Raw genomic sequence first — 23,404 nt, forward strand, 5'->3', positions numbered from 1 at the left:
CCCTACCGGGATCCACCCAGTACGCCCACCAGGGGGGGCTGCTCTGCCCATCTGGGGCATCGCTCTGTTGCAACCAGAGCCATTCTAGCGCCTGAGGCAGAGACCAAGAAGCCATCCTCAGCGCCCAGGCCAACTTTGCTCCAATGGAGCCTTGGCTGCAGGAAGGGAAGAGAGAGAGAGAGAAGAAGGAGAGGGGGAGGGGTGGAGAAGCAGATGGACGCCTCTCCTGTGTGCCCTGGCCGGAAATCGAACCCGGGACTCCTGCATGCCAGGCCGACGCTCTACCACTGAGCCAACCGGCCAGGGCCCAGAAGGCCTTATTCTTGAGGTTCAGAGAATGAGACCCTGATGGCAATGAAACTGGTTCTACCTTGATGGTCTGAGTGTGTAGTAGGGCTACTTTCCAGTTTACCTCTGTTTACTTGATGGTTTTATTTCTGGATTTCTGAAATGAGAGTAATGAGCAAAATTTTAATTGGACATATAAAAGATAATGTAATACAAGTACTCTTTTCCTGGCCATGAAATGGGATTGCTAATCTATATAATTTCTTTAAAAAATGAAAACTCAAACAAATCTTCTATAATTCTGTGGAAATGGAAGTATAAGAGTTTCTTTTTAAAAACCTAACCACTTATGGGTTTTAGGGAATCTTAAAGAGCAGAGACAGTAATTAGAAAGGGTCAGTTGGAGAGAAACTGCAAAATGAAGATAAGGATGGAGAGGATGTCAGGAAAAATATCATCAATGGGTAATCATTTCACTGAGTCAATTCTTCCAAAAGAGAATATTTTTCTGTGTAGAGGTACTCATCTGAATCTGAGACTTACAAACTGGCTGGCAAGTTTTAGTGGCAGGAAAATTGATAAATAGTTATAGCCTGGAGATACAATTTTTCTCCTTGCACATAAATGTCTTTGGCTGTCCCTTAGCTATTTTTATCTCAAAGCATTAATCTATTTTTCTTGGTGCAAATAAATTCATGATGATGCATCAGTAAGTTCTCAACAGCTCAAAGATTTTCTTAAATTGTTTTTTAAAATATTACTTTTCCGTATTAAATTAAGGGTTCACTATTATCTAAGAAGTGATCTGAATTTGGAGTTTGTAATTAGGGATATATGTAAATTACCTTTGCTGTAATGACTGGATAATTTATTCCTGATCCATCTTTTAAAACAGTAGTTCTAGAAATCTGCATTAAAACAAAGCAAAAACCTTTCTCGATGACTCATGCTTACTTTAATGTTTTAAACAAATAGCTACAACTTCAACAATTGTTTATTCTTTCATTTTAAAATAAACTATGAAGACCCTCATTTAAATAAATGCCCAGTTTATGTCATGTGTATCAGAAGCTGGCAATGTGATCTGAGAGTAGTGCCAACTTCCCACCATTACCAACATACCCTAAAGGCAATTGTGTTACCCAAATTAACAAAACCCCAAAATAATACAGTTACCCGAGTAGCTGAAAAATGAGGAAAAGACTTCCTAAGGGCCTACCAACTCTAGCATTTCATAATTCTTAAAATGGTTTGTTTTTATATAATCTATAGCAAGACATTTTCTTATACAATGGGAAATAAGGCCACAAAAAAATTGGCAACAAGACAGGTAAAGATGAGAGAAGTAAAATGTATATACGCACATAGAATACAAATGGCTGGATGTTGCATTGAGAATCTCTAGATATCAAGGGGCAACAAAGACAAAAACAAAAAGAAATAAAACAGAAAACCTTTGGTTATATTAGAGAAGAATAGTAATGCCAAACACGGGAGCAGATCATTGTCAACATCCAATTTTGCAGACCTCACCCTTCTGGTAGTGTCTGTTCTGTGTGCAACTTACTAAGTTCCTTGCAGAAGAAATCTCTTTGTGAGTTAGAACTACTAAACTTTAGAAATAAACTTCTTGTATAAGGAACAAAGATGGGGATTTTGAGTAAGATCAGCAAAATGTCAATAAAATTAATGTCATGTCCTCTTTGTTTACTAAAAAGTTATAATTGAAACATGAGTAGATGTTTTAATGCAACAATTAAAGCATACATTGAAACAATAAATATTTGTAGACTATTCATTGTACATGAGAGAAATTGGGGGAGATATAGATGAATAACACAGGCTATAAACTCGGGAGTTTATGACAGAACTTGTACAGTTGATGAATTGTTTGTACTTTGAACGTATAAAGTTCTCCATAAACATTCATATATATATCACATACCCTTCATGGACAGTGAAATCACTAACTAAAATGCTTGAATCCTTTGCTATTTAATGTATTCTTCCCTTAGAAAGTTCAAGATAATGATAACTGATTAATGTCTTAAATTGTTATATATTTAAACCACTGCTAAATTATCACCTTAACAAGTTAATCTTACGTTCAGTCAATATCAGTTTCACATCCACTTTAACTCATTAATCAATACTTAGTGTTTATTTTGTGCCAGACACTGTGCTAGGCACTAGGGATACAATTGGAAACAAAGGGCCTCTGCCCTCGTGAAACATACATTCTGGTGGAAAGGCAAATGCAAAATAAATAATCACAAATAATTTATTAAAAATTGTGATAAGTACTTTGAAGAAAAAGGATGAGGACACATTGGAGTAGGGGTTACCTGATTTAGGCTAAAGGGTCAGAAAAGGTATTTTGAAAAAATGTAAAAATCAAACAGAGATCTAAGTGTATGTGAGAAGTTAATCTCGTAAAAATAGGGTAGGGGACAATTCCTGAAGTTTTCCAGGCAGAGGTCCCAGACCTTCTTTACATTCTACCCAATTATTTTTGAGCAAGCTTATCTAGTCCTGTGGGTTCACATATCATCTAAGCACTGACAACTCTAAAATTTATTACCTGACTCACACGTCTCTTTAGAGCTTGACCTGGATACTCCATTAATCTACTTGGCATCTCCACTGAGATATCTCTTAGGTATCTCAAACTTAAAATAGCTCAAACTTGCCTGACTTGTGGTGGTGCAGTGGATAAAGCGTCAACAACCTGGAATGCTGAGGTCACTGGTTCGAAAGCCTGGTCAAGACACATACGGGAAGCAGCTACTACCAGTTGCTCCCCCCCTCCTCATTCTTTCTCTCTCTCTCTCTCTTCTCTTTAAAATCAATAAATAAAATCTTTAAAAAAGATAAAATTAAAAAAATAAAAACAAAATAGTTTAAACTATTGCCTTTATCCTCCAGCTATAGTCTTCTTCCTCTTGGTAAAAGATAGCTCCATCTATTGAATATATAGTTATTCATACAAAAGTAATATAACCCACCCCCACCACGCTCTTATCCTGGCTATACGGCTATATTGGGGGGGGGCAGTCAAAGATAATACTTGGCAATAGCCAGATCTCTTCAATTCTTTAAAATATATCAAACCTGGGCCCTGGCTGGTTGGCTCAGTGGTAGAGCGTTGGCTGGGTGTGCAGAAGTCCCGGGTTCGATTCCCGGCCAGGGCACACAGGAGAAGCGCCCATCTGCTTCTCCACCCCTCCCCCTCTCCTTCCTCTCTGTCTCTCTCTTCCCCTCCCGCAGCCGAGGCTCCATTGGAGCAAAGATGGCCCGGGCGCTGGGGATGGCTCCTTGACCTCTGCCCCAGGCGCTAGAGTGGCTCTGGTTGCAACAGAGCGACGCCCGGAGGGGCAGAGCATCGCCCCCTCGTGGGCAGAGTGTAGCCCCCTGGTGGGCGTGCCGGGTGGATCCCGGTCCGGCGCATGCGGGAGTCTGTCTGACTGTCTCTCCCTGTTTCCGGCTTCAGAAACATACAGGAAAAAAAATAATAATAAATAAATAAATAAAATATATATATAAAATCTGTTGCTACTCCTGACATTTCTTCTACACCAGTTTATTTGGTTTGGATTACCGGACTAGCACCAGTGAGTTTAATCTCAACATCCATGTCTGAATATTAAGTGAAAGAAGAAACTCACTTAATATCTTCCAGAATGTGGTATGGCGAGTGCTTTGCACTTATATCATGCAAATCACTTAGCAAAATTCCTTTTCTGATAGCTAACAAGGCTACCAATAGCTTGAAGTTAATTTGCCCTTGTGGGACCTGACTGAAAGGGACAATTTAGAGAAGAAATGTTTCTACACTATTGATGGAAGAATTAATCTGCTTATTTCACTTGATATCTATGTTTGAAATGTCAAATTGAATCTCCAATTTAAAAATTCAATCTCTAATTCAAAAAATAGAGAACAGCCTGAGCCATGGTGGCGCAGTGGGTGAAGCATTGACCTGGAATGCTGAGGGTGCTGATTTGAAAGCCCCAGGTCACAGGCTAGAGCATGGGCTCCTCAGCCTCAGGCTTGAGTGAGGGGTCCTCACAATCCCAAACATCACCAGCTTGAGCTCAAAGACCTCTAGCTTGAGTCTGTGGTCCAATCCTACCCAGGTCCCAGCAACTATAAAAAGCAATCAATGCACAACTAAAGTGAAAGCAACTACAAGTTGATGCTTCTCATGCTCTCTCCTTCTCTCTCTCTCTCTCTCTCTCTCTCTCTCTCTGAAAAAACAAACAACAGCAAACATATCTTAGTCCCATGCTGTGCAGCTGCTTAGAAAAATAGACTTTTTAGGAGTACTCTCAAAGCATAATATCACTTCAAAGTTTAAAGAAATTTTAAAAAAAGACTAAATTTGTTAGATAAAATTTTAATTGATAATTTAACCATAATTTACTGAAAAGTCTCTGATACCTTGTTTCCTGTTGGTGCTTCAAGATGGTTAAAATCAAACAAACAAACAGACATGTTATTGAATGGAAATAGATGAATCTTTGCTAGGTCTTTGATTTGGAGTTATTTCTGAAAAATAGCTTCTGAAAGCAATCTCAATTTGTGATTATTTACCAGTATATAACATCTATGTCTGTTTGCAACAGTATTGATATCATCACATGATGAAATTGACTGCATTCTAAAGTAGAAAGCAATATAACATTTTATGGATATACTGATTCATGTTTATAAAATATAAAGGACAAAACAACTAGATTATATTTATGACAGGATGGAAAATTTCAGTAAATGCACAATTACTACTGTATATAAACTAATTATTTTTATCAAGCTTGATTACTGAAGATGCTCCATTATACAATGGCTGTGACTCTTTGATTTGGTTACTATAATGTTAATGGCTTAAACTCTGTTTAAGGATTTTAGAGATCTGCATTCCCCATATTTGTTTTCATATTAGACAAGAGGAATTTTATCAAGCTTTTGATTTGAGATTAAGCTATGTCCAAGGTAGCTAAATGGTTTGCTGTTCTTGTAAAAATATTTTCAGTGAAGTTGAATTTGAGTAATAATATCAAGTACAAAGAAAGGTCCTCGGCTCTCATTCTACTTCCTTTTAAACAATGATAGTACTTGATCTGCTCATTTGAATTAAGATTCCTGGTTTCATCCAGTCTTTTGAGGAATTAGGCCCATTTATTTCTACTCACCGGGTGATTAGAGATAGCACTTCTCCATTTTGAAACCTCTAAAATAATAGATCTTGATGTGAGAACGTCTACTAATTTCAGAATTAGTCTAAATTAAAATATTTTTAATTTAATGGTGTTTAATGTTTGACTTTAAAACATTTTTGTGTCATTTAGTTATAGAATTATTGTGCATTAGAGGAGTTGAATATTGACTTTTACAGAGTAAGAGTTATTTTTCTGAAGCCATTCTTTATATAGTGAACTAAATTCTCCTTGGAGAAGGAGGAACTCTGATCTTGCAAGACACAAAGAGCTGTGAACCATTTCTGCTTTTCCCACACAAAGAAGAAGGGGATAGGCAAAATAAATAATAGTAATATTTTAAATCTAAAAGATCAATTTGTTTCTCTTTCATTCATGTGATTTCAGTACTATTTTTCTTCCTGAACTTCACAGTGTGAGAGTAAAAAAAATTGAGTTAAAAATCTTCACACCCATATACTGTATGCATCTATTAAAAGATAGACCTGTAGGCCTGACCAGGCAGTGGCACAGTGGATAGAGCATTGGACTGGGATGCCGAGGACCCAGGTTTGAAACCTTGAGGTTGCCAGCTTGAGTACAGGGTTGCTGCTTTGAATGTAGGATCATGGACATGACCCCATGGTCGCTGGCTTGAGCAAGGGGTCACTCACTCTGCTGTAGCCCCCCCCCCCCATCCAGTCAGGGAACGCATGAGAAAGCAATCAATGAACAACTAAAAAGACTAAGGAGTTGCAACAAAGAATTGATGCTTCTCATCTCTCCCTTCCTGCTTGTCTGTCCCTCCCCCTGTCTCTCTCTCTCTGTCTCTGTCTCTCTCTCTCTCTCTCACACACACACACACACACATACACAAAAAGACTTGTAAGATGTCTTCACTTTGTTGATAACACATTCTATGACTTTAAGCAAAACAAGTATAACAAAACCAATTTTACCAAAGGCTAACTGATATAAACAAGAATTACGTTTCTAAGGCATCTCATATATGTTATAATGAAAAAACATTGAATGAAATGACATTATTTAAGACCTGCTATGTTTTATTTTGAAAAGAACTCTTTACTATAACCTGACAATTCAAAAATAAACATATTTCACTTTTCTCGTACTTATGACCACATCTCCAACTGTGATGGTAGAACATTAGTCATGTTAAAACAGAATAATGAATACTTTCTTATTGGTTAATTATATAATTTGTGATTTGATTTTCTTTTTCAAGATTTTATTTTTTATTGATTTTTATGGGGGAGGTAGGGAGCGAAAAGTCTTGACTCATAATTGCTTCACTTTAGTAGTTCATTAATTGCTTTTTGTTTGTCATATGTGCCTTGACCAGGCAAGCCCAGGGTTTCGACCTGGGACCTCAGCATTCCAGGTTGATACTCTACCCACTGCACCATCACAGCCCAAGCTGTGATTGATTACTTTACACTTGGATGTATTCCAAGGGTTTTACCTCCAAACATCAGTTGATCCTGATTACTCTAATTCAGGAATAATATTTTAAAAGTATTTTATTTATTGATTTTAGAGAAAGGACAGAGAGAGAAAGGCAGGGAGAAAGAGCAAGAAGCATAACTCAGCCTGACCAGGTGGTGGCGCAGTGGATAGAGCGTAGGACTGGGATGCGGAGGACCCAGGTTCGAGACCCCGAGGTTGCCAGCTTGAGTGCGGGCTCATCTGGTTTGAGGAAAAGCCCACCCGCTTGAACCCAGGGTCGCTGCCTCCAGCAAGGATTTACTCGGTCTGCTGAAGGCCCGCGGTCAAGGCACATATGAGAAAGCAATCAATGAACAACTAAGGTGTTGCAACTCGCAATGAAAAACTAATGATTGATGCTTCTCATCTCTCTCCATTCCTGTCTGTCTGTCCCTGTCTATCCCTCTCTCTGACTCACTCTCTGTTACTGTACAAAAAAAAAAAAAAAAGAAGAAGCATAACTCATAGCTATTTCTCGTATGTATCGACCGGATAAGCCTGGGGTTTTGAACTGGCAACCTCAGCATTCCAGGTTGACTCTTTATCCATTGCACCACCACAGGTCAGGCAGGAATAATGTTTTTTAGCTCTGCATGTTTAGTGTTATATTTTAATCTCTTTAAGGGTTCTTGTGTTTTATTAAAATTTAATCTTGTCTCTTTTATTCAGTTTGCCTCCATAAGCCACCCATTCTCATTGTTCAATTTGGTATGCCTCCATCCAGCTATTGATAAATGATTTGTAATACTTTGTTTTGCTTGCTCATTTCAGGGAGTTTGGAATGGTGTTCAGGCCCTTGGGGTCTTTTGAAGAGTGATTGGTTGACAGGAAGTCTAAGGCTATGAGTAAAGATGCTTTCAACATTAAGGGAAAAGAAACCTGTCTAAAAGTCACTTAAACAATAAGTAAGGCCCTGGCCAGTGGCTTAGTGATAGAGTGTTGGCCCAGGGTGTGAATGTCCTGGGCTTGATTCCTGATAAGGGCACACAGGAGAAGCCACAGTCGGCTTCTTCACCCCTCTCCCCTCCCCCTTCTCTTTCTCTTTCTGTCTTTCTCCTCCTCTCTCACAACCATGGCTTGATTGGTTCCAGCGAGTTGGCCCCAGGGCTGAAGATGACTCTGTGGGTTCCCCTCAGACACTAAAAATAGCTCTGTTGCTGAGCAACAGAGCAATGGTCCCAGATGGGCAAAGCATCACCCCAAAGGGGGTTTGCAAGGTAGATCCTGGTAAGGGGACATGCAGGAGTTTGTCTCTCTGCCTCCTCTCCTCTTACTTAATAAAAAAAAAAAAGTAAAATAATTATCTCACAGAACAAGAATTTGGAAGATAAGGCAGTATTAAAGTCAAGTGATTCAGTGATTCAACAATGACTGTCATTTGCCCAGATGTTTTCTGTTTTTCCACTTTCCCAAATTCAGTGTGTTGTTTGTTCTCTTGGGCAGTTCATTTCTAGTTTCACAGATAAATGACAAAATCTAGAGGTGAGAAAGGGAAATTTTTGCTTCCTTGTATCTCGTTTGAAGGAAGAATTGTCACATACCTACTCCAGAATTAATTGCTAAATGAAATGGAATATCGGACTGGCTTGGTTCATTAGTGTTTATGGAACCTGGGGGCACTGAAATCTTCTCAGAAAGTTCAAAAGTTAAAATAATTTTCCCTAATAATGTTAAGATGTTATTTGTCTTTTTCACTCTGCTGATAGTGTAAAAGCAGGCATGGTGGGTAACACTCCACGTTGTTTATCACAAATCAAGGCTGTGGCCCCAATATGAACTAGTAGTCACTGTGTTCTTTACTGCAAGGCACGCACAATAAAGTTTGTTGGAGTTATTGTTGTTGCTGTTTTTCGGTCTATACTTAAGTACTTTTGTTATTTCAGTCTTATATTATGGGATTGTTTGAAATGTGAGCTGAAATGGCTGCTTTTCATGGAACACTTGAAAAATTGACTAACAAAATATAGTTATTCAGATTTGGGTATTTTGCACACAGTTTCTTGAGAACAAAGTGACTGGTATTTCATGGAAAACAACTGCCAATATTAGTTGAAAATGAGAAAATTCAAGCTTTCAGGTGAAAATTAGAATGCTGGATAACTTGTATTCACCTCTGTGAGCTTGATAGCTTCCCAGTACTTACTAAATATTTTTTTCCAATGATATTGGTGGCGATATTAACAGAAGTGATTTTTTGAAATGTGTCAGCATTTGAAAGATCTGCATAACTCAGTGAGCCAATATTTTCCCAATGCATGTTACAGAATCATGGGTAATAGGTCTATTCAAAAATCACAACAGACTAAAAGATATAAAGGTAACTGATTACAAATTTTCATTTCATTAATCTGTTTTCAGGTTCCATATTGTAATTAACCTTTAAGGAACTACTACTTTTTCAGTTTAGTGTAGTTAGCAAAGAAGTACTGTATATCCAAAATTATCTGAAGAGTTTATTAAAATACTTCTGTTTTCAACTACCTAATTTGTATGAGGCAGGATTTTTTTTTTTTTAAATGTACTTCAACCAAAACAACAGATTGAATGCAGGAGCAGATATGGAAATCTACATTTTCTGATAAGTCAGACTTATCAAAATTCTTTTGTTTTTAAAAATATAGTTACTTTCCCATAACAATGTTATATCAATATTAATGGGTTTATTGCTTTTATTTTAAAATGAATTAATAAATACATTTCATTTAAAATATTTTTAGTTTCTAGAATGGTAAATATTGATAGATATGATTCATGTGAACAAATGTACTTTGCAGTCCTCAGTAGCTTTAAGAGTGTTAAAAGGATCCCGAAACCAAAATGTTTGAGGACCACCTGGTTTAGACCAATCAAAGATTTACTGTTTGGGCCCTTAGTTTCTGCTTCCCCTGTGTACGTGACTTTATGTTGTCTCAATAAAATCTGTAGTTAACGGCTCGATTAGACAGCAACAATCTGCCACAGTTAAGCTGAAGGAAAATTTCTCTGGTTATATGTGGCAATTGCAAATTGTGACTTGTCTTTGGGAAATGTTAGCAAGAGGTTCTCAGGTTTCAGGGATATGAACCTCATACTGCAATGCTTCTGAAGCTACACACGGAAAATGGACAGAGGCAGTTGGTTGCTTTTTATACCCATTTTGGATCAACTTGAGTCTCGGGTCTGTGCCCCAAGAGCAATGGTGTTCTTTGCTGAGGTTTGTTTCTTTCCCAGTGAACACAAAAGAATGACATCCCATATCGCTGTCTCATACCAGGACTGGAGGAGTGGGCTGTCTCTAGGCTCACCTCCAGGCTCCTTAAGTAAACCGAAGCTGTTCTGATTGTATTGGTGATTGTTCAAGAAAATTAATGCATGACAGTAGAGGGAGCAGTGTATTGCCAGTGGCCGCTGCCATGGCCATGCAGGTTCTCATTGGATTCGGGCAGACAGTAAAGGAACTGTGGAGTCAGAAAATGGTAGACCATTCCGTTTACTGTATTAAAGTCTTGTAATTGTGAATGAGCAAGCCAGTAGGGAAGACCGCTTTCCTCTCCCTCAGCATCCACCAGCCTCAGGACTCCCCAGCTAAACAGGCCGGGCAGAAATTTAAGGGCTCCCAAGCTCCTTAGCCCTCCTTCTCTCTCCCGTGGCTCTTCAGCTAGAACAGGCTGAGGGGAAAACCCCTTCTCCAGCAAACAGTAGCCAACAATAATAGTCCCTCCCCACAGCAGCAGGGCAGTAGCAATCTGCCGCCCAGAGGGCAAGCACCGCAGCCTTCCAGAGACTACACACAGGTGGCGCTGTCCCAATACAAGCAAGCAAACCTAAAAAGACAAAACGCTTATTTACCCAACAAGCAGGTAGAAATGGAATCAAATAATACTTGTATAAAATCAGAGAGGATAATGTGATAAAGAAAATAGTCATTGATCTATTCAAGGATCTTTTCCCTTAGATCAGTGGTCCCCAACCACTGGGCCGCGGACTGGTACTGGTCCGTGGGCCATTTGGTAAAGGTCCTCAGAAAAGAATAAATAACTTACATTATTTCGGTTTTATTTATATTTAAGTCTGAACGATGTTTTATTTTTTAAAAATGACCAGATTCCCTCTGTTACATCCGTCTAAGACTCACTCTTGACTCACGTGATACATTTATCCGTCCCACCCTAAAGGCGGGTCCGTGAAAATATTTTCTGACCTTAAACCGGTCCGTGGCCCAAAAAAGGTTGGGGACCACTGCCTTAGATGACTGGAAAAATTATAATGCTTGTAATCATGATTAAGGACACTACAGGACTCACAGGATTAAGGTTTAAAACAAAGGTTTCTCTTGTTCCTACTGAGTTTAACATTTTTGAGAGTCTGTAGGTCGATATGTTCTTAGGCAGCTGAAACTATTGTCTGACCTTTAAAAGAGATTGGGCTTAAAATACGGATCTTGGAGTGTTCAAAATAAGGTTATAGTTAAAGGTGTAGGAATTGGTGAGATTTCTTTCCCCTTGAGAGATGAAGTGATAAGACAAGGCAGTCAAAGGTAGAAATTTAGGAAATACCTAAGGGATGGGGAGAAGAGAAATCCGATACTGGAGACTGGAAAAGAATATCAGGCAGGAAGAGAACAAAGAGCAGGGTTCACTGAAGATGCTAAAGGAAAAGTTTCCTCAAGAAGATTATTCCACAGCATAGGATGAAGATGGTGAAAAGGCAGTAAGATTTGGCAAATGATGACAATTACTAAAACCCTTCATTTTTATTTATTTATATTTTTAGAGAGAGGAAAAGAGAGTGATGAGAAGCACCATAGTTGAGGGACTTTAGTTGTTCACTGATTGCTTTCTCAAATGTGCCTTTACTGGGGGGCTCCAGCTGAGTCACTGTATGGCCAGTAGCCACGGCCACCATCAGAGCTGCTTGGCCCTTTGCAGATTCGAATTTGATTCGGACAGACAGCACTGAAACAACAGAGCCAAGAATTGGTGGGCCTTTAATCCTAGCTCGCACCCGTTGGGCGAGAAATACACACAGTGGGGAAACACTTCCCTTTCCATTCAGGGCTCCCAAAGCCACTAACTCATCCGAGTATTCTTAGAATCAAAGGGTCCCACCTCACCAGCCTTATTCACCTCTGCTCCCCATCTCCTCTCTACACAAACTCTGCACAAATTTGTTGCTCCTTCAGCACTCTGCCATCTTGGCTGCTTCTCCTCTGCAATGCTAATTTCAGGAAGAGAGAGAGAGAGAGAGAGAGAGTGTGCCCCCTATCTGCCCCCATTTTGTAGTGTAGAAATCAAAATCTTTAAGCCAATATATTATACAAATAAGGAAGTCTCTGATACAAAGTAACTTATATAAGGCATAAATGGGATTCCTCATAAGAGTGCACCACCCCACATCATGCAACAGTCAAGGGCAGACAAGGCCAACATATGGCCCATGGACCAGATTCAGCCCGTGTAATGAGTTTATGCTGCCTGCGATTAAATTTTTAATATTCTCTGCTACTTTAAAATCTCAGCTACTCAGAAGCGGAAGTGTATGGCCAGTATCCACTGCCACCATCTCAGCTACCTGGCCCATGCAGATTCACATTTGATTTGGACAGACGGTAGTGAAACAACGGAGCCAAGAACTGGTGGGCCATTACCTAAAATGCCAGCTTGCACCTGGCAGGCAAGAAATACACACAGTGGGAAAACACTTCCCTTTCCCTTCAGGGCTTCCAAAACCACTGACTTGTCCAAGTTTCCTAGAATCAAAAGTTTCTAACCTCACCAGCCTTATTCACCTCTTTTCCCCATCTCCTCTCTACACAAACTCTGCACAAACTGGTTGCTACTTCAGCACTCTGCCATCTTGGCTGCTTCTCTTCTCCTCCATGTGGCCTTTCTCTGCTCTCTTCCAGCATGGGTTCCATAGCCCCATTTTACAGTGTAGAAATCAAAACCTTTAATCCAATATACAAACAAGGGAGTCTCTGATACAAAGTCACTTAGGGTGGGAAAGGCTTAGTCTTAAAACTAAGCTTTTAGGCTATAACGACCCTGCCTGCTTACAGCCTGTCCCCCACACCCAATGCAAACTATAAGTGAGCAAACATATGTATCATATATTTTTTAAATTTTTATTTTATTTATTTTTTACAGGAACAGAGAGAGAGTCAGAGAGAGGAATAGATGGGGACAGACAGACAGGAATGGAGAGAGATGAGAAGCATCAACCATCAGTTTTTCGTTGCGACACCTTAGTTCATTGATTACTTTCTCATATGTGCCTTGACCGTGGGCCTTCAGCAGACCAAGTAACCCCTTGCTTGAGCCAGCGACTTTGGGCCCAAGCTAGTGACCTTTGCTCAAGCCAGATGAGTCCGCGCTCAAGCTGGCAACCCCGGGGTCTCGAACCTGGGTCCTTCCGCATCCCAGTCCGATGTTCTATCCACTGCGCCACCTCCTGGACAGGCCATATACATCATATTTACAAACTTATTTGACCAACAGGAAGCGTCTTTGATTATTGGAAATTGAGATATTTAAAAAGATAGTGATACATGGAAAAGAATTCTGCGTGTGACTAATCTAGGGTTAACTTCCAATAATTGGTCAAATGAATTCGTGATATTTCTTTAATTTTTTAAAAAATTTGATTATAAAGATTTACAACTTTTGTACTCATCTGTACTTGATATGAACTGTTTGCATTTAGCAGGGATGTGAAACCCACATTCTTTTAGGTGGAGTTTGCCAGTGTGCACCCAAGGTCAAACAATTCGTTATTTTTGTGGTCAAGTGTGCTGAATCAAGTGGCATTGTAGCATAGACAATAGCTGCAGTTGATAACTGAAAACGTGTCCAGGCTGTTTGTAAAACGAAATAATTGTTTTACTTGCGATATAACCCCTTCAAGTTCATTCTATTAATTAAATATTGTTTTGATTGATTGCAATACAGTTTGGATATTTATACGGTATGTAATTATATTTTTATTAAAATATATTTTTATTAAAATAATATTGTATATTGAAAATTTTTCACTCACATAGATTTATTCATAAACAAATTACATAATAAAATTGTGTTTACTTAAATAAATTGTTTTTGTATTTAACATTTTTAAATTTTAGTATTTCGTCTGGCCCATGAAAAAAGTCTTCTTTCTAATTTGGCCTAGGGGCAAAAACTGTTGGTCATGCCTGTCAAGGGTGTGGGGAAAAGCTTGGTTTTGAAACTAAGCTTGGTCTTAAAACTAAGCTTTAGGCTATAATGAGCCTGCCCCCACACTCAATGCAAAGTATAAGCGAGCAAACATATACATCATATTTGCAAACTTATTTGACCCCCACACTCAATGCAAAGTATCAGCAAGCAAACATACATCATATTTGCAAACTTATTTGACCCACAGCCACTAACCGCTTGCTCAAGCCAGCAACCTGGGGCTCAAGCCAGCAACCTCAGGGTCTTGAACCTGGGACATTAGTGTCCCAGATAGAAGCTCTATTCACTGTGCTACCACTGGTCAGGCCAACTTTTTATAACAGTTTTAGATATACAGGAAAATCGTAGGGAGTACAGAGAGAGTTCTTACATGCCCCACATCCAGTTTCTCCTAAAACATCTTACACTGGTATGATAACTTGTTACAACGAATGAACTAACATAGATACACTGTTATTAATTCAAGTCCACAGGTTTTTTCAGATTTCTTTAGTTTTTACCTATCTCCTTTTTTTGCTCCAAAATCCCATCCAGATTATCACATTTCATTTAGTCATCATATCTTAGTAGGTTCTTCTTGGTTTTGACAGTTTCTCAAGTTTTCCTTGTCTTAATGACCTTGACAGTTTGAGAAGTATTTTGTAGGTATTTCGTACAGTGATCCTCAAGTTTTTCTCATTAGACTGGGGTTGTGGATTTTAGAAAGTAAAACCATAGAGGTAAAGTGCCATCTTAATCACATTATATCAAAGGCACCTACTATCAGCACAATTTATCACTGTTGATATTGACTTCAATCATCTGGCTAAGTGCTTGTCAAGTTTTCCCACTGTTACTTTTTTCCCTCCACACACTTAAAGTGGAGAGTTATGGTCCTCCTCCCTGAGGACTGAGTATCTACATAAATTATTTGAAATTATTCTGCATGGGATATTTATTCTCCCAATTTTTAAATTTGTTTAAACATTTATTTATATCAGTGTGGACTCCTGAATATTTATTGCATACTTTGGCTTATAATCCAAAACTGTATTAATTTTGTTGCTGAAATTGGTTGTTGGGAGCTCTCTCAGTGCCTCCTGTGTCTCTTTTCAGTGACGTCTTCTGAGTGAGCCATTTCACTGGGGTGGAAACACACGTAACTGTTGAGAAGTGGTGAAGCAGTGAAAGCAGAAAAACAGGTAAGTAGAGCCTCAAATCAAGGTGAGGCTTGTTATTTGTCTTTATAAGTCCTCCAGACACTTTAATCTCATAAAAACACAAACGGATAAAAGGCCTGGCTATGTCATGAAAAGCCTCAAAGCATTAAAAAATAAAACCATAAAACCAAGAGTGATCGTTGTATGAACACTGAGGATGCCACTTAAAATTTATATCTGACGAGACTAAGAAAATAGTTACTGTCTGTTCTTAAAGCTTTTATATTTCCCATGCACTAATTTTTTCTTTTAACAGGGTAATGTGGTGAACATGAATTATAATGTGAGCATGCCAGAATTTTTTATGTCCTCAGAACTTCTCTGTGAATGCTAGCAGTGTAGGATTATAGAGAAAATGACTTGATTTTAGTTCATTTAAATTCCTACAGTGAAAGACTTGATCCTTCAGAAATGCTATTAAAATGTTTTCCAATGAATAGGTAATTTTTCTCACAGTGGCTATCTTCTAGCAAAATTTAAAAATATTTAGAAGACAAAGTTGTGTTCATTTTGTTCTCTGATCATTTCTTCATTCAAATTAATTGATGAAGTTTTAAATTTTAATAGGGAGCAAAAGAAGCAAGAGAAGGTTAAGGCTGTTGTTTGATAGGGTATGGACAGGATAATGATGAAGAGGCAATATTAATTTTTAACTCCTCCCACACATACTATTAACAACCATGTCTTATGTTTTGGGTCTTGGGAAGTCATTTCCAGCAGCCATTCTACTAGTGTCTTCTCCTTATCTACTTTGCACCAACGTGCTAGAGCTGAGGGTAACTGTATTGAATAAGTCATAGTCCTGCTGACAAGCAGTTGGTGAGTATAGAAGACATAGATTAGGAGCAGCCAAGTAAACTACAAGTGTAGTACCCTGTAAGCTGTGTGCTGTATGTATAAGCATATAGGAGATGCAGCTATCCCAGAATTGGTTTGGGAAGAGAAAGGGGTAGTTAAGTTTCTCAGAATGATAACTAACTACATCCTGAAGAACAAGTAGGAGGTAATCAGATGATGAAAGGGGGAGAAGTGCACAGGAGAACAGGCACTTTAAGCAAAGAAAAGCATGACTTTTTAGGGAATAACAAGTGTAAAGCCAGCAGCCATGGGCCACCATCACAGCCACCTGGCCCATGCAGGTTCAAATTTGATTTGGACAGATGGTAATGAAATAATGGAGCCAAGAACTGGTGGGCTATTAGCTTTAATCCTAGCTTGCACCTGGCGGGCAAGAAATACACACAGTGGGAAAACACTTCCTTTTCCATTCAGGGCTCCCAAAGCCACTGACTTATCCAAGTTTCCTAGAATCAAAGGTTCCTACCTCACCAGCCTTATTCACCTCTTTTCCCCATCTCCTTCTCTCTGCACAAACTCTGCACAAACTGGCTTCTCCCTCAGCACTCCACCATCTTGGCTGCTTCTCCTCTCCTCCATGTGGTCTTTCTCTGCTCTCTTCTCTAATGCTAATCTCAGGAACTGAGAGAGAGCAAGCACCCCATCTGCCCCATTTCATAGTGTAGAAATCCAAACCTTTAAGCCAATAAACAAATAAGGAAGTCTCTGATACAAAGCCATGTATCTGAGGCATAAATGGGATTCCTCATGAGAGTGCACCACCCCACATCATGCAACAGTCAAGGGTGTGGGGAAAAGCTTAGTGTTGAGAAGATCTTAGTATTAAAAGGGTGGGAAAGGCTTAGTCTTAAAACTAAGCCTTAGGCCAGGGGTAGTCAACCTTTTTATACCTACTGCCCACTTTTGTATCTCCATTAGTAAAATTTTCTAGCTGCCCACCAGTTCCACAGTAATAGTGATTTATAAAGTAAGGAAGTCACTTTACTTTATAAAATTTATAAAGCAGAGTTACAGCAAGTTAAAGTATATAATAATAATTACTTACCAAGTACTTTATGTCAGATTTTTACTAAGTTTGGCAGAATAAATCTTTTTAAAATAACTTACTATAGTTAAATCTATCTTTTTATTTATATTGTAATTTGGTTGCTCTGCTACCACCCACCATGAAAGCTGGAACGCCCACTAGTGGGCCATAGGGACCAGGTTGACTACCACTGCCTTAGGCTATAATGACCCTGCCTGCTTACAGCCTGTCCCCACACCCAATGCAAACTATAAGTGAGCAGACATATATATCATATTTACAAACTTATTTGACCAACAATAAGTCTGTCAATATGGCTGGGTCATATAGTTCTAGGCCTGCATTGCCCAGTAGAAGTACAATGCAAACCACCTATGTAATTTAAAAAATTTTAGTGGTCACATTAAGAAAGTAAAAGAAAACAAAACAAAACAAAAAAGTAAGAACAATCAAGTAAAATTAATTTTAATATTTTTATTTAATGTAATATATTAAATCATAGCATGTAATTAATATGAAATGTTATTGAGACATTTTTACATTTTTTTGCACCATATTTGAGAAATCCAGTGAGTGAATTACATTTATAGCACGTCACAATTTGGTCTAGCTAGATTTCAAGTGCTCAAATCCACTTGTGACTAGTGCACGGGTCGGGAACCTATGGCTCGCGAGCCAGATGTGGCTCTTTTGATGGCTGCATCAGGCTCGCAGGCAAATCCTTAATTAAAAAAATAATGTTAAAAATATAAAACATTCTCTCATGTATTACAATCCATTCATTTCCTACCGCTCATGTTTATGGTTGCGGGTGGCTGGAGCCAATCACATCTGTCCTCCGGGATAACACCAAATTTTTATTGGATAATGCCTAACGTACATGGGTCATTGTATGGCTCTCACAAAATTACATTTTAAAATATGTGACGTTCGTGGCTCTCTCAGGCAAACAGGTTCCTGACCCCTGGACTAGTGCCTACTATATTGTACAGTATAGTTGCAAAGTAATGAGATAAAGCTACAGAGATAACATGGGAACAGATTAGGTAGGACATTGCTTGTTGGAAAAGTCATTTAACCCAAGGGTAATGGGAGGCTTTCAAAAGTTTATGCATAGAACAATCTGTATTTCAGCTTTCATTGTAGAGTGGATTGACTAGAAGCCAACTTGTTCTAGGCAATATATTATAATACTTTTAACTAGGAGAGTGACTTGGGTGTGGTGAGGAGATAAGAATGACTACCTCACTTCTGCTTTTTCCCCTTCCTGGGAATACAAAGAACCACTCTGAGAACTGGGAGAAACAAGAGGAAGAATAGCAGAATTAGGAGATGTGTTCTCTTTGCGACATATTAAAATACGTAATAAAAATTGTCTGTGAAACATCAAGTATAAAATGTTCCTATTTGAAAACAGAGAAGAGAAGTATCAACATATAAATAGTAACTGATGCCATGGGGTTGGATAACATTACCTAGGGTGAGTGGATAGAATGGTATTTTCAATCCTGAGTTTTAAAATAAGAATTACCTGGGCATGACTTAAAATACAGATTTTTGGTTTTTCTTCTCAAGATGCTGGTTCATTAGGGTGAGGGCTAAATATTGCACTTTTAAGCCTGACCTGTGGTGGCACAGAGGATAAAGTGTCGACCTGGAATGCTGAGGTCGCAGTTTTGAAACCCTGGCTTTGCTGGTCAAAGCACATGTGGGAGTTGATGCTTCTTGCTTCTCTCCCCTTCTCTCTTTCTCTTTCAAATGATTAAATAAAAGCTAAAAATAAATTTTAAAAAATTGACTTAGAAGTACCCCTAGAGACTGATGCTGATGCAAATGGTTCTTCAGAACACTCCTTTAAAAACACTGGTATAGAAATGAGACGACTCAGAAGAAATGGCCTACACATATGGTAGTTTAGAAACCAAAAGCCTTTGAAGAAGATTACATAGAAGCTCCTAGAGAGATTGATGAAAAATCAGAAGAGTGCTGTCTGCTGTGAGTGGAGGAGGAGCTGGACTCTTACCTAAGGGGGGCCAAGGCTGGATGCAGGGCAGCTGGGCAGGTATCTTACTTTGATGTGCAGTACATTTCAGAGAAAGGCCCCATTCTTTGGCTATTTCTCAAGCTGTGTGTCCCGAACATGTCTTTAAAGTGCCAATAAACCCGTCAAATTTCTGAATGAAGGAGGAGTTGGTTAACTGCCACAAAAGGAACAGAGAAATCAAATAGAATACCAGTTGAAAGTGACCATTGCACTTAGTAACTCAGGCCACTGGTGACAATTTGGGTGACCTGGTAGGTATGGAAGTTGAGAAAGTGGGTTGAATAAGTGTGTGTGTGTAAAAAAAAAAGTCTTTTGAATAATTTTGACTATGTGAGGGAAGAAAGAGGAAGTGGAGTGCATAAATGTATGTTCACTTGAGAAACGCTAAGAGAGGCATGTCCGTCTTCCGAGTCTGCCCATCCTTATTTTATTTCTGTTGTGTGAGTTCATTTAATAATGTAAAAACCATAGAATCTCTGTACATGTATCATAGAATATAAAGAAATACTGTGCTGGTACATTCAAATCAGTCAAAAACTGTAGTGATTACTGATGGTTTGAAAAAAAGTGCCAACATCTAATACACAGGTTGTGTGGGGTTGGATGAGGTACCCTAGAAAAGAGAAGAAACTGGGACCTTCAACCTGAATTTCTCAGTCTTATTACCCGTCCTCTACTGACCAGTCATGCACAGTTGGCAGAACTTGCCTCCCCAGCCCCACACTGGTAAGATTCTATCATCACTTAACCATGGTTAGTCCAAGTCAGTTCATCTATCTCTGATAAAGAACTTATCAGAATTTCATTGTAACAGTAGTTTTGTGTTACCCGTTCCTTCCTCTTTACTCCTCAGCACCACTCCCATCACCAGGTTAATCAGAACTGACTGGTTACCAGTCACCAAGTCTATTATTTAACAATGTTGGGTTTCAGTATAGATATTGCACAAATGTAGTAAATATTTTTGAAATGTGCTTTGCTTCCAGTTTGAATGTGGAGTGCTACAAAATATAAAAATTCAAATAAAATGAAATACAGATCAAGGTGTTAAGAGTTTCATATATAAACATAGATGCAAGATCAATCAGAAGAATTTTTTTGAGGGCAAAAACAATTCAGCCCTTAGTTTATTAAATCATTTGAAAATTTAGCAAGTACATTTCCCTTCTGTGTGTCTGTCTGTCTCTCTCTCTGTCTCTTTCTCTCTCTCACACACACACACACAATGATAAATAGCTTAGTGGTTTAAGATCAAGGGCTTTGACCTTCAACTGTGGGTTTAAACTTTAGCAGGTGTCTCCAGTTGGGAATGTTTTATCACTTTTGTACAGCTGTATTCTTACCAGTAAAACGTGAATAATAAGAGTACATAGGGTTATTGTAAGAATTAGATAAGATAATAATGTATGTAAGACACTTAAGAAAGTTTTGACACACAGCAAACATTAAATAAATATACATTAGTAGTTATAGCAACAGTATTATGAGAGTAAAATCCCAAAACTCTGATAACCTCCCCCAAATCCCACCACTATTAGTTTAGTTTACAAAATACTTCTATGTGTTTATTTCTCCAAACGTAGCATCTCATTGCATGTTTTATATTACATCATACCTGGTATTTCAGTCATTAAAAAAGACCCTTTAAAGGCACTATGTTGGGCCCTGTGTGGACCTTGTAACTGCAACTCCCATGGCCCCTTGTCATTGAAAAGTCTGGTTATGGACAAAACCCCACATATGCACACATAAGAGAGATTTTAAAATTGCAATCAGAGCTATAAAGGAAAGAACTAGAATAATAAAGAGTTAGAAAAAAGAAAGTGGGCTCTCAAGATAGATAAATCCTCTCTGAGAAAGTGAAACTAAAGGATAAGAAAGTGTCAGGTAATCTAGATTATCTTTTTGCTGCAGAATATTCCACTGTATAAACACACCATCGAAATCACTTTTTTTTTTATGAAAAACAATTTTTTTTCTCTGGATTTTATTTACGGATTTTTAGAGAGGGAAGAGAGAGAGAGAAAGAGGTGGGGAAGCGGGAAGCATCTACTCGGAGTAGTTGTTTCCTATATGTGCCTTGACCAGGCAAGTCCAGGGTTTCGAACCAGCAACCTCAGCATTCCAGGTCGACGCTTTATCCACTGCGCCACCACAGGTCAGGCGAGAAAAACAAATTTTTGATTAAACACAGTTAATGCTGAAAAATCAACAGCAATCTTGTGGTATAGGCAGTATTTTGTGGAATTTCATGTAATCCACACTAACTGTTTGCTATGTAAATGATGATACTGATGATAAAGGTAAGAGCCACTGTTGTTGCTGTGGATTGGAATTTACTGGATGTCAGGGACTTTGCAAAGTATTTTCCCAACATAATCTCATTACCTGTTTTAGTTCATTTAATTTTACAAGCAACCCTGGAGTATTTCTGGTTAAACATGGCAGATGGGACATGTGTGTTTATTTTTGCTCCTTCATTAAAAACTTACAAAAGCACTAGTGAAGGAAAAATAACAAAGATACAGCTGTAAAGAGAAAAGGTAATGGGCATGAGTAATAAACACTTTTGAAGATGGAACGAGAATGGTGAAAATTTAGTCCCTGGGGAGGGAATGGCTGGAGAAGGAAGCCCGCCGAGGCTCTAGCACCCCAGAAACACTTGAGAATTGAAAGCGCTGGGCCCTTATGAAAGGGGTGAAAGATAGGCCGAGAAACAAAAGGATATTTATAAATCCAGGACTGGAGCAGCTTGCCCAATCTCCCAGGCTATGAGTGTGTGTGTTTAAGAAGTTAAATCCAGATCTTCCTTACTGAAAGTCAGTCATAGCAGATATCTAAATTGATGAAATGGCAGAATATGCATATCACTTTAAACTATAAAGAAATCCTGGAGAAAAACTAAAATAATTGAAGGTTTTGTTGTGAAGAGGTAGACACTGCAGTTGGTAATGGACTGCTCTTTCTAGTCTATGTGATTTTTTAATAATTGTGGATAAATAGACACAACAAAGTGTACTATTTTAGTCACTTTTTAAGGTATAATACTCAAGCAAAGAGTTTTTTTGACTTGTACTTATCAGTAGATAAAGCTAGATTAATTTAAAATTTTTCACTTTTTTCTTGCTGATATTTAAGATAGCATATAATAAAATTGAAGGTAAAATATAAATTTATCATTTTAAGTAATTATAAGTGTACAACTCATTGGCATTAAATATATTCTCAATGTTGTATAGCCATCATCACTATACATTTCCAAATTTTTTCATTATTCCAGATAGAAACTCTGGACCCATTAAAAATTAACTTTCCATTCTATTTCTCCCTCACCCTTTTTCTCACTCTCCCATCCTCTAGTCCAGTGGTAGTCAACCTGGTCCCTACCGCCCACTAGTGGGCGTCCCAGCTTTCATGGTGGGTGGTAGCAGAGCAACCAAAGTATTGTATATAAATAAAAAGCCAGATTTAACTATAGTAAGTTGCTTTATAAAGATTTATTCTGCCAAACTTAGCGAAAATCTGACATAAAGTACTTGGTAAGTAATTATTATTATATGCTTTTACTTGCTGTAACTCTGCTTTATAAATTTTATAAAGTAAAGTGACTTGCCTACTTTATAAATCACCATTACTGTGGAACCAGTGGGCAGTTAGACAATTTTACTACTAACAGAGATACCAAAGTGGGCGGTAGATATAAAAAGGTTGACTACCCCTGCTTTAGTTGTTGGTAATCTTTGTTTATTAGTATGTACTTTGTCTCCATAAATTTGCCTATTCTAGGTGTCTCATATCAGTAGAATCATAAAATATTTGCATTTCTTATGTTTGACTTAATTTCACTTAGCATAATGTCTTCAAGATTCATTCTTGTTTAGCCTGTATTTCTATTTAAATTTTAAGCTGTTAATGTATTAAACAAATTAAAACAAACCCTGCAAAGTATTGCTCATTCTATAGGTATTTCAAACAAAGCTGAATGATTAAGAAGGTTAAAAGGGTCTTTCAAGTCCACAGCTAGTAAATTAATACCGTTGGGGCTCCAGTTTGATTCTATCTCCTTGACACTTCTCAAGTTCAACAATTTCTGT

The 23,404-nt window shown here is 38.2% G+C and overlaps 1 protein-coding gene across 3 annotated transcripts in view; it reads left to right on the forward strand.

Moving 5' to 3' along the window:
- Nucleotides 1–23,404, forward strand: part of SLC39A10 (solute carrier family 39 member 10) — a 191,813-nt gene that overhangs the window by 105,130 nt on the left and 63,279 nt on the right. For all 3 annotated transcript variants that reach the window (XM_066345181.1, XM_066345182.1, XM_066345183.1), the window contains one exon: nucleotides 15,278–15,363. The gene's annotated coding sequence lies outside the window, so the exon portion shown is untranslated. The remainder of the gene's footprint in view (nucleotides 1–15,277; nucleotides 15,364–23,404) is intronic.

The sequence above is a fragment of the Saccopteryx leptura genome, chromosome 7, assembly GCF_036850995.1.
Source record: "Saccopteryx leptura isolate mSacLep1 chromosome 7, mSacLep1_pri_phased_curated, whole genome shotgun sequence".
Lineage (NCBI taxonomy): Eukaryota > Metazoa > Chordata > Mammalia > Chiroptera > Emballonuridae > Saccopteryx > Saccopteryx leptura.